The sequence below is a fragment of the Juglans microcarpa x Juglans regia genome, chromosome 8D (assembly GCF_004785595.1).
Source record: "Juglans microcarpa x Juglans regia isolate MS1-56 chromosome 8D, Jm3101_v1.0, whole genome shotgun sequence".
Lineage (NCBI taxonomy): Eukaryota > Viridiplantae > Streptophyta > Magnoliopsida > Fagales > Juglandaceae > Juglans > Juglans microcarpa x Juglans regia.
In genome coordinates this window covers 28338487-28348705 of record NC_054608.1, presented here as the reverse complement: position 1 = coordinate 28348705, position 10219 = coordinate 28338487, and the positions used below count along the sequence as shown (strand labels likewise).

The window sequence follows — 10219 nt, the reverse complement described above, 5'->3', positions numbered from 1 at the left end:
CAAATAAGCATATTCATCTTCCTCATAAAAAGCTACCTGAAGGTTAGACTCCAATCCTTCTAGTTCTTTTTCCAGATTCTGAATATGAACCTGAGTCCACCCAAACACTTCTTTATTCCACACTTTAAGAGCAATCTTTAATTTTTTTATCTTTCCTGCTAACCACCATAATCCATTCCCCGTCATCTCTTCCATCCAAGTCCTCGCCACAAGACCATGAAAACTCTCATGTGATGTCCACATTTGCTGGAACTTATACAGAGAAGGGCCATAACAAACCTGACCATCCAAAAGAGAAATAATTATAGGAGAATGATCTGATGAAACTCTGGACAAATACTTCATATACGCACCAAGAAAGGTCTCCAAACAAGAGGAATCACATAAGACTCAATCCAAACAAGCCCAACTCCTTGTCCATCCACTATGTCCATTACACCAAGATAGATGACCTCGAAGTGATGTCATTTTCACCAACCCCTCATTATTAATGAATTGATTAAAATCATCCATTGCACCAAACAGACGAGGTCTGCCACCTCATCACTCTGCATGATTTTTGATCATATTAAAGTCACCTACAATAATCCAAGGGCAACCCAATGTATTAATATTAGTAAGTTCCAGCCAAATATTCCTTCTAGCAATTTACGTACATTTAGCACAAAAAAAGGACACCAACACCTGTTGTCCATTCGTAGTCACTAAGCACGTAATGTGCTGATTACTAAGTCCCTCTAAACTGACCTGCACATGAGGGTCCCATAAAACCCAAATCTTTCCTTCCAGTCCCCCATTCGACAAGCAATCAAAATAATGCAATTCATTTTTCAACTCTACCATTTTATCATCATTTTTAAAAGGCTCTACCAACGCCAGTACACTGGGGTGATACTTACGAACCAACTTCTGTATACTACATTTTGAGGTGTCAATCCCTCAAAGATTCTAAAACAACTAATTACAATTCATAGGTTCAGCCTAGAGGGTTTGCTAGGAACCCTAGTAGAGCTTCGTAACTTTTTTATTTCCTTCCCTGCATGATCACATTCCATATTTTTTGAATCTGACACAACATCTTTCAATTTGATCATCTTATCCACATCAAGTTCTCCCTTATCTTCAAAAAAACTACGAACCCTTTCTTCTAGAGCCCAATGATCAGACTCCTTGTACAACTGAGCTGCATTAAGATCTAAATTCAACTCATCATTCGACATCTCCTGTAATGCCACCGCCCCTTCTCGACACATTTCGGCGTCTAAAATTGCAGTTTGAACTGGTCGCATCCCTTCCAACTCCCCTTGCACCAAACCAGTAGCCTTCTCTACTACCACTTCAAATTCTTTGTCCTCCAGTCGAAGCCCATGCTCCAGTATACACCCCTCTGTATGCACATATCCCTCAATCGTCCCCACCAAAACTTTTTCGTGTGCCTGAGGCTCAGAAGAGTTCACAAAAGCAACTTGCATGTCAGCCACTTCAGATCTTGGTGCATCCTTACCATCCAAGCCCAAAATCTCAATGTTCTCAACATTGTCTGCCTGCTAGCATTGCACATCCTTTCTAACCCATATATTCTCAGGTTGACTCACTTTGCTGTTAGATTGTTTCTTCTTCCCTTTACAAGTTTTCTCATTATGTCCTTGCACATGACAAGTCCTACAATATGCAAGTAAAGTTTCATACATAACCTCTTGATACCAACTCATTGGTTTACGCGGAGTCCCAATCCAAAATCCTAAGATCGGATCCATTGAAGCATCCATTTCAACACAAACTCATGCACCATCTATCCTTGTTGCACACTTTGTAATGTATCCCCCTATTGGTGCACAAATACTCCGTAACAGGGAATCATGATAATATTTCGGTGGTAACCCTGGAAGCGTAACCCATACTGGCACCATCGACGGTTCTTGGTCTTCATTGAATTCTAGTGACCAGTGAAAAACTCTATAGGGAACTCCTTCTATATCACATTTTTCTCTTGACAGTGCCTTAGAAAAATCCTCCTCCAATGCCATACGAATAAAGAGATTCCTAGTGATGGACACCAAGGGGGTTCATATCACCTAGGCTTTTGCATGGCAGATACAACAGGTTCATTCAGAAGACCCCACTGATTATACAGACCCTGATCTGATCCAAAGAAGGTCTTTGACGCAAGAACTTCAAAACAATCAAATACTTGAATGGCACAGTTGAGCGATCAATTTCTTCCTTCGAAAACAACACACACACACTTCTCCATCAATCTGTTTCGAAAATCGGAATGGTGCTTCTACCTCAGGCAGAGGTTGCCAGAGGAGCCCTCGCCATTGATCATCGTGGAAAAAGAAAAATCAAACCCTAGTAGAGCCTCATAAATTTCTTGCCACGTCAACCTTCATATCTTACATTTTTCTCTTAGAAAATGGTTGCTTTATAATGTAACTACTTTGGTATCCCATTTTGTATAGAAAAATTCTACTTATCTTTCTTATACTACACATTAATATATGATTTGTCATTTTTATTATTCTATTTAAATATATATATTGATGTGTAAATATGTGTGTTTAAATAAAATGATAAAATTGATAAATTATATGTTGGTATGTGGTGTGGAGATAATAAATAACATTTATCTTCTGTATAGCATGTAGCTAGCAATTTAGCCAATGAAGATGAAAATGGAGCTCACTGGAGGAATCAGAATGTTGGCTAAAATAATTTTTGGTAGATGAGTGCTTACCTAAATACCTTTGACACCGTTACCCAGAAACCATCCCAGTTTATCTCATCTCATTATTAAATTTTTTTCACATTTCTACACAAAATATAATAAACAATTCAACTTTTTTAAATCTCAAAATAATAATAATATTAAAAAATAATATTCTAACGATATTTTATTCAACTCATCTAAAATCATCTCATCTTATCTTACCATTCAAATTAGCCATTAATAGTTTATTTGTCTTTTGACCTAATGGTTGTAGTTTCTGGTAGTTCTTGTTTTCACCAAAGTCCAATATTCACGCCTCAAAATGGCTCTTGTTTTACTGGTGCTGCACAGGACAACTACAAGCTGCCCACACTTTGGTTACTGTTTTCCTGAATTTTTTTTTTTTTTTGAAAAAACTGTTTTATATATTTTGAGACAGATTTGTAAGCAATCTATTGTTTTGTAATTATATTTATCAATTTGTTCTTATCATGCCAATTTCATTGCTCCTAAAGTTATGTTTAACAATTTATTCATTTAAGGTTACGTTTAGGTGTTGGGATGAGTTGAATTGAGTTGTAAATAATAATATTTTGTGGGTCCCATTGAGATGAGTATAAATGTTTTTGGTTGAGATGAGTTTAACTTTTTTAGGCTGAAATAGATTTAACTTTTTTAGGTTGAGATAGGTTTAACTTTTTAAGTTAAAATGTATGAAGTAAGTTGGGATGAGTTTAACTTTTTTTATGGAAAGTTAAAGAAGTAGTGTGTAACACTCTACCCCCAGATTTAACAATAAAATCACTTTTAGAAATTCTTAGAAAAGCCGAAGTACTCCTATTGAACTTGACTGAAAAATATTTTTTATTTCTAAAGAAAGTGCCAAATACAAAGATTACTTATAATAAATAGAGTCGTTTTGTATTAAAATACTGAATTATAAATGAGAGTGTGTAGAATCATTTATTAAAATTTCTCAAAGTCTCTGCCATAAAAATCATAACCTAAAATCTTTGTACAAGATTTAGGCTTTTCTCACGCCTTCCTAGACTAAATCCCGTCTAGCAGCTCTACTTTCATAAATATTATGGCCTAGGGTGGTTTTAAAAACATAAAAACAACTAAAATGAGTCAATTATTTAATAAGAAACCCATTATAACATAAACATAATTAACATAAGGTTTTCATAAAATATTTTACATGCTGAGAACTTCAAATCATGAATGTTCATACATATGGTTATACCATGTATGACTTGTCTTGAATTATTTGACTTATCATACTTATCTCACTCATCTACACACTTAACCCTGTGTCTAAGGTTGTGCACTGGCCTCACATCCCGTGGCCACAAGGGGAGCCGCTAATAGTATTCTAGCATACTATGGTAGACTACACTTAGGTCTGTGGCTTACACGTCCACCCATAAATCGCATTGGTACCATGTATCTGAATCACCATTTTATCAAACTGTTCTTATCTTACACTTGATCTTATGAAAAATTACGTGTCTTATGTAACATGAGATACATAATATATACATAACCATGATAAATTACCTGCTTGCAAATATCATGACATGCATAGTACGTAACACTGGCGTCCAAATTAAAGAACTGATTTTAATAATAATATATATAACTAGCTAACGTATGTTAATCCTACTTTATGATCAAGCTACTTCCCTTGCAGCTTTATTCCAATATTTCCGGAATGAAATTGATCACGTGAACTAGAAGGAGGGAGAAAACATGAGGGATGTTGTGAGAGGAATGAGGCAGTCGGCTATTGGCATGGTGAACATGGGACATGCACGGTGCTGGACTGGGTATCTTCGGTTCAACCACTACATTTATGGAGGTTTATAGTTTTTTCCAAATAACACACGGAAAGAATATATTTATAGAGATATTTGGGAGAGGGTGCCGACGAGTTCGAGTTGGACTCAGTTGCGGTCATTTAAGAAGAGAGTTTCAGTCAAAGTTTTGAATACCGTTTCGGTTAAGGCACTAGAACAAAGTATTTCAATACCGGTACCCTTTTGGGTTCCATTTCATAATAGTTTATACAAAGATAAATTAATTATATATGTATAAATTATATTTCAAAATAGCATCAATGCAAGTATTAAAAAGTTAAAACACATATTTATAAAATTCAATAATACTTCTATGTTCTCAATCCAACTATTAAAAAAAATAATCACTCATCTCCATCATAAAAATGGGAGCAGAGATTTGATTCTCAATCCTTAAGAAATGGGGATTAAAAAAAGTTAAAAAAATAGTCTTCACATGTGAGAATTGTAGTAAAAATTACAAAAATATACTGAAAATACAAAAATCCACTAATTTAGGCCGGTACATAAAAAATCGGCCATTATTGACCGAAATGCACCGGTACGACCTGTATTTGACCTGGTATGAAACACATACCTTCCCTATACCGGTCACTACCCGACACGGTAAATACCGGCCTGTACGGCATGGTATTTAAAACTCTGGTTTGAATTTGAAAACATGATTTAGTAGTTCATGCAATGTATGATTGATAGTAATTGAGACTACATAGTGAACTTCAATCAGTGATATTTTAAATGAAAATAAATTTTCAATGGCGGATTTTTAAATTATAAAAGGAGTCTAATTCGTTCAATAAATAATAAATGAAATTTAACTTAGTTATTTAGCCTAATGAAAACACATAATCAATATCAATAATTTATCGATCGTGAGCTTATCCAATATGGCCCATTAAATATAATTTAGGCCCAATAAAAATTATCAATATTCCAACTTTAGAATTATTAGGTCTGGCCGTTACATAGTGAGTCTTATTAATGATTAGTTTGAGATAAGTTGAGTTTTATTCAACAACTAAACACAACCTTAATGTCTATTTGTATAGAGAAATAATGAGAAATTAATATTTTAATAGGATGGAGGAAATAATAGAAGCTAACGTAGATGCATTGGCAGTTGTATATTCAGAAAGTTCTCAGATTTCTCACATCTTCGTTAATTTGGTGACATAGAAAACAAAAGAACATCCCCAAAACTTTTTCACTTCTCATATCAACATATTTTAATTTTTCCAATTAAAATAAAATTAGAAATAAAAACACAACAGAAAATAAGTAAATAAATAAATAAAAACCCAGAAAACTCATAGAGCCAAGAAAATTTGGTGAACTTGTAGATCAATTACCACTATATTTTCTGATTTTCTCTCTTCCACTACTTCATTCTCAATAGATAACATGCATTACACAGAGTGGCATAAATTTCATGCATACTATCAAGAAACACCCAAATCTTACATCCTTGCATCATTCCACTCTTGCTTATTTAAGAACATATGCTGATCAAACTCTGTCACTCTTCTAATTAAGATATTGTAAGTATTACAAGTTTTACTCATCATCTTTACACCACAGGGCTACCGGGAGATTTTCTTGATTTTGATTTTGGGACGTTTGGGCTTCTCCCCAGGTTCGCTATTGGTGAGAGGGAGGACTTGGAAAAGGTTTGGTAGCAAGTTTTCTTCCTTCAATATCTGCAAAATTTAGCAAATACTTAAACAAACAAGTGTTGGTGCACAAATTGTAAAATGTATACAAAATATAAATATAAATATATATATACATACATACATATATATATATATCAGTATGATGCTTTGATTAAGACAACATTTGGCCCCTTCAATTTGAGAATTTGAGAAGTGATATATCATGAACAACCCATCTGTAATTAATTCACAACATTTTTATAAAATAATACTTTTTTAAAAAATTAAACACATAAATTAAAGTATAAATAAAAAGTATTTTTTTAAAAAAATTGTTATTTTATTAAATAGTTGATTGGGCGTTGATTTATCATTTCTCTTTTCTTTCCTTTTTTATTTTTTCCTGCAGTACAAACAAAGACAGACCATAATATTTCATATTGAATCATTTATATATGTCAAGTCTCAAGACATCTGATTTTGTTTCTGCAGAGCAACAGAATCTGAGCATCACTTTTGAAACACAAATTTTCTCTAAAATATGAAATGTCTTTGCTAGATAGAAACTTCTTTAATTCATTCCCTGATTATGATCTATTCATTATATATATATATATATATATATATATATATATAATTTATGGAAATTGTCCGAAGAGAAAGATTACTAACACACTACTCGCTCGTGGTAGCATGCATCTATATTCCACTAATGATATATTGATCAGGAAATAAGTTAGAGGTAGGATTCAAACCTGCACTGATTTGATAAGGCTGCATGGCCAAGATTCCTGCAGAGTAATAAGACCAGAATGATATCACGGGAGAAGGAAAATAGCCCCATGTCATCTGCTCTTGCATGCTCTCTTTGGCCTTACCTAACCACATATACGTAGTCTCCTTAATTTTAGACACCGTCCCTCCCACACGGCATGCAACAATATTCAATACACCAATCCAGCATCCCATCCCACACGCCAACAACTAATCCACAACATGCCAAAGACTATACATATAGACTCTACTGAAATTTCCCACCAATCGTTTTGGGCTCGTTTTGAAAACTATCTCTAAATATATGTGAACAATAATGAAATGGTTTGCGTTAAGATATATTTTTGAATTTTGAGAAATATTTGAAAGAAATTTGAATAAAAATATTATAAAATTAAAAAATTATTTGAATATTATTTTTACTTTGAAATTTGAAAAAGTAATATTGTTTCTTGTGCTTTCTTTGGATATTGGGAAAAGTTTTAATGATTAGGTTGGGAATTAGAAAAAAAAGATGAAGATTTGAAATTAAAAAATGTTTTAGGTTTGAGTAATGTTTGGGAATGAAATATATGAGAATGTTTAAGATATATTGTGTTGCCAAACGAGATTTTAATTAACCTAAACACATTCAAGAATTAGATATAGACAAAATAAATAGACTCCACAACATTAGATATTACGACTGTGGAGGGATATAATGCACATAGCCCATAATTGGGCCCAGCCCACCAGACCACCATCAGAAACAAGAAAGAAACAAATAAGAGATCAAGGAGAGCAAGTTAGACATGCCAAGGGATATATATAAAAAGCATACAGCCAGATGAAAGAGGACAACTTCTTCACACACCGACTCAACTCTCTCTCAATCAGATCATCTTTTTCTTCAGTAGCCTCTCAAGGAAGACAGCGTCTCCAATAGGAAGAGCTCCAACCTTCTGTATACAGTGAGATATGATGATCCATGAGAGACTGTAAATAGATATATTATAGTGGAGACTTCCCTCCCCAAATTATGTGATGGGAGTTAAATATTCAATGGGATCGATCTAGGAAACTTCTTGGTTTGTCTCAAGAGACTTACATTAAAAAAATTCTAGAACGATTTTATATGTACAACTCCAAACCCATAGACACTTCAATTGATAAGGGTTATACTTTGAGCCTAGAACATTGCCCTAAGAATGATGAGGAAAAAAAAGAAATGACCAGAGTTCCTTATGCAAGTGCAATTGGAAGTCTGATGTATAATATGTTGTGTACACGACCTGACATTTGCTTTGTGGTTGGATTGGTTAGTTGTTATCAGAGTAACCCAAGACATGTTCATTGGCAAGCAGTTAAGAGGATTCTTCGATACCTTCGTGGGACATCAAATCTTGTTCTTTACTACCAGGGTGGAGACAAGAGACCGAAGGGTTATAGCGATGCTGATTGTCTTACTGACAAAGATGAGCGAAAATCCACGACCGGTTACGCATTTATGCTTAGTGAGGGAGCTATTTCTTGGTGTGGTAAGAAACAATCATGCATTGTTTTGTCCACGATGGAGTCAAAGTACGTTGCTTGTTAAGCAGCTATACAAGAGGCTATTTGGTTGATGAGATTTTTCCAGCCCCTAGGACTCATGTAGATGAAGCCGTTAAGATATACAGTGATAGTATGACAGCTTTGACATATGCTAAGGATCCCAAATACCATGGTAGAACCAAACACATAGATATTCATTTTCACTATCGAGATGTTGTTGCATGAGGTGAGGTGATCCTACAACATATCTTTACTAGCAAGATGGTAGTTGATCCTCTTACTAAGACTACTAGTAGAAATGTTTTCCAAACTCATGTTAGGAGTTTGAGCCTTCATCGAATTTGATATATGTTGTATTGAGGATGCCTTAAACTTTATTGTATATTTAGCACTGTTAGTATCTATTGTAGTGAGATTATTGTGTTTATCTCATATTATTAATTAATTGGTACTAGTGAAAATCACACATTATAAAGAAATCACCAGGCAAAGATCAGTCTACTCACATGGATGATCATCGTGGCACTTGAGTAGCGAGGATGAGACAAGTTGATTACTTTAGCGCTCAATTATTTTGGCAGTTGGAAAGCGAGCTATTAAATATCTTAATACTTTGGAGTATTTAATATAAATTTAAAGAATGTCGCCTTAGCTTGGCTAAGATGAGACTTATAAGAGTCGTATATAAAGTATTTGCACAAATTCATAAAGTCTGATTAAAGCGGAATATGAAATCTTAGACAAACGCTAGATGAGTGACTGTGCTAAGAAACTCAAGTTAGAGTGCCTTCGTGGCGACTAGACTAAAATTCCTACGACGTTTGAATGTGACAAGTCTAATTAAGTGGGAGTTTCATCGTAACATACATTTCATACTATTGTCCGAAGAGCAAGATTACTAACACACTACTCGCTCCTGGTAGCATGCATCTATATTCCACTAATGATATATTGATCAGGAAATAAGTTAGAGGTAGGATTCAAACCTGCACTGATTTGATAAGGCTGCATGGCCAAGATTCCTGCAGAGAGTAATAAGACCAGAATGATATAACGGGAGAAGGAAAATAGCCCCATGTCATCTGCGCTTGCATGCTCTCTTAGGCCTTACCCAACCTCATATATGTAGTCTCCTTAATTTTGGTATTATGTGGACACTGTCCCTCGCACACGGCATGCAACAATCAATACAGCAACCCAGCATCCCGTCCCACACGCCAACAACAAATCCACAACATGCCAAAGACTATACATATATATAGAGTCGACTGAAATTTCATACGAATGATCTTTTTGTTGCTCGTTTTGAAAATAATAATGAAATGATATATTTTTAGATTTTGAAAAATATTAGAAAAAAATTTGAATGAAAATATTAAAAAAATAAAAAATTGTTTGAATATAATTTTTTAATATAATTTTTACTTTGAAATTTGAAAAATTATTATATTTTTTGTGTTTTGTTTGGATATTTGAAAAAAATTTAATGATTAGGTTGGAAATTAGAAGAAAAAGTTGAAAATTTAAAATTGAAAAGTGTTTTGTATTTTAGTAATATTTATAAAAGAAATATAGCCAAATGAGATTTTAAATAACCTAAACACATTCTAGAATTAGATATAGACAAAATAAATAGACTCCACAACATTAGATATTACGACAATATAGATCCCAATATATATTAAATACAG

General features: G+C 33.9%; 1 long non-coding RNA gene across 1 annotated transcript; it reads right to left on the bottom strand.

Annotated features, from left to right (window-relative positions):
* Nucleotides 1–6216: 6216 nt before the first annotated feature.
* Nucleotides 6217–9767, bottom strand: LOC121243515. Its single transcript, XR_005936165.1, has 2 exons — nucleotides 9515–9767; nucleotides 6217–6266 (listed from the first exon to the last, which is right to left on the bottom strand). It is a non-coding gene; the product is annotated as an uncharacterized LOC121243515 (long non-coding RNA).
* Between the last annotated feature and the right edge of the window lie 452 nt (nucleotides 9768–10219).